Genomic DNA, 2,448 nt, shown 5'->3' on the forward strand with positions numbered 1-2,448 from the left:
CGCCCCCCCCACTGACTGCGGTGATAAAGTCCCCTCTCACAGACAGATGTGACCCAGCTTCCACCATGAAATATTAAAAGTCTATGGTGTTAGAGGATCAAGCCCAGAGGAAAACTCCTGTTCCCGGCCTGCTGATGTAAATCTCCACCCGACATCCATCCACAGCACAGAGCTGGGGTTTTTTAGGGCTTCCTATGGCTCCTCTAATCTGTCTGGTCGAGGATCCCCAGAAGACACGTTCCTGTGTGAGTGTGTCTGGAGACTGTTCCTGGCCATCTCCACCAGACCGTTGTCCTGTGAGCTTGTAGAGAACAGGCAAAGTTAGACTTTTTTTTGTTCCTTTCTATAAAAAAACACAAAAAATAAGTGGAATCAGTTTGAAGGACATATCTCATCATATCTGAATGGACATAGCTTCTAATCTACTTTAATCTATGTCTACAATAATGTTAAGAACATTCTGAAAATACAGAAAGAGAAATTCTGATTAAGAAAAACAAAACAAAACAAACAAAAAACCCCAGAAAGAAATATGAGGCAAAAAATGTATTTTTTTCCAGATAATTAGTAAAAAAATAAATTACATTAGTTTGTATTAATTTGTTGATTTTTCTGATGAATTATTGAATTGTCCTGAGAGTATTCCTGCCCCGTGCCCCCACCCACACTGATGAAAGCTGGGGGTTAGCTCAGGTGATGGACTATCAGTGAATTAAAATCGAGTCACATGAAGTCACAGAGGGTAGAATTTTCTGTTGTTGGTAAAACCTCATGAATTCGTAGGGCTGTTCGTGAATGGGTTTTTTTTTCTCCAAGATTTGACTTTGGTCTGTTGTTTTGTCAGGCAGCCAAATCATTAAATGATCTCTCATAACTACACTGCTGTCTTTACACTCCATAGGTTGGTGTCACCTTTGTCATCAAGATGACAAGTAGTAGTACTGCTGTAATATTTTAGCAGACAAATACTCTGGAGTATTACTGCATACATGATGACAGCTGACAAGTTGCCAATCAGGTTGCCGTCATTATTTTTGACGGGCATCGTTATAGGTACTTCTTCGGTGGTTAAAATATGTTTAACTTCCACCTTAACTTAAAGACGTCGCTGTACTGATTTTCTTGGATGATTAAGTATCAAAATCTTGACCTTTATTGTGCTATTTTAGTTCGAGTTAACTGAAATACTCTGTATTTCCCCACAGGAGTTTATTTTTAAATAAAACAAAACCACAACAGGAAGTTGAAGGGGATTGGTAGAGACAATCAACACTGACAGTAGCCAATCAAATCTCGTTACCTATTTTAATAGTTACGTTTGGCATTTGTCAAAACAAGGTTGTTGGGCCAAATTCAGTATCCAAACATTTTCCCTGAATGTAGGAAAATAAAGAGGTTTGAAAACAAACTCCAGTGTTGCTCATGGGCCACTTGTGTTCTTCTGTAACACTGTGACATCCAGCAGTCTTTATTGATGTCGCTTAATGCTCTGCCTCTGATTGGTTCTTTACATCCATTTATTTCAGACAACCAGGGCTCCATCAGTGATTATTTCTCTCTGCTGCCAGGATGACCGCACACTGACCAGACAACATTTGGCCTCCACGTGTGTTCTCAGTGTCCAGCGCAACCTCCAGGTTTGTAGGCTCAGCAGCAGAAACAAGGTCGTGGCGGACATTTCATTTTCACAGTAGAGACAGCGCCGTCACGCTGCCAGTGTAGGAGCTCGGAACCCGTCAGCACTACACGCAGCTTAGGAATACTTTAGAATATTAATTGCACACTTAGTATGCTGTCGTCATATGGCTTTTATTAGTATTCCATCAAGTCAATGAGGCGTGAAAGGGCCAGATGCTGTGTCCTCATCTTTTCTGCATACAGTTTTGTCTTTTGTCACTTATTAGTGCACTTGAGTGACAACCCACTCTTCAATTCACCACCCGGGTGTCAGGTATTTATTAACTGGACCAGTGGGTTTAAAATGCTTTAATAATACTCAGGTGTGAAGTACGTTATTAGTGTGAGTGTAGGATGACGGAAGTTTACAATTACACTGTTGTCACTAAACAATGTTCTTAATGACGAACAAGCGGTAGAACGCTGTATCATTCAGTGCCCAGTATTAATCTAGGAATGGTGCACAATTAATATACATATTATTTAAAAAAAGGCGACATAAAAAGCACACCGTCTGTACAGCAGAAGGCTACACCGTCACTTTTGCTAGGTTTGGCTAACTATCTTTTTAGCCTTTTATTTTTTTAATGATGACATTTTATTATTAAAATTTTGGGTATGGGATGTAACTAGATACATTATGTATATATTAACACAGTTTGACCTAATTTGTTCATTGTGTATAATTTATGAATTTACTTTATTTAACTATGTTTTAGGGCAGGCATGGACAAACTAAGCATTTTGCATTTTATTGCATTTCGGGGACTT

The 2,448-nt window shown here is 39.3% G+C and overlaps 1 protein-coding gene and 1 long non-coding RNA gene across 2 annotated transcripts in view; both read left to right on the forward strand.

Moving 5' to 3' along the window:
* Window positions 1–2,383, forward strand: part of LOC112488383 (uncharacterized) — a 5,305-nt gene extending 2,922 nt beyond the window's left edge. Inside the window, exon 4 of the long non-coding RNA XR_003052382.1 lies at window positions 1,527–2,383. This is a non-coding gene — a long non-coding RNA (uncharacterized LOC112488383). The remainder of the gene's footprint in view (window positions 1–1,526) is intronic.
* The window catches only part of LOC103399890 (1-phosphatidylinositol 4,5-bisphosphate phosphodiesterase gamma-1-like), a 784,699-nt gene that overhangs the window by 315,957 nt on the left and 466,294 nt on the right, over window positions 1–2,448 (forward strand).

Source organism: Cynoglossus semilaevis, chromosome 2 (assembly GCF_000523025.1).
Source record: "Cynoglossus semilaevis isolate Cse_v1.0 chromosome 2, Cse_v1.0, whole genome shotgun sequence".
In the NCBI taxonomy this organism is placed as follows: domain Eukaryota; kingdom Metazoa; phylum Chordata; class Actinopteri; order Pleuronectiformes; family Cynoglossidae; genus Cynoglossus; species Cynoglossus semilaevis.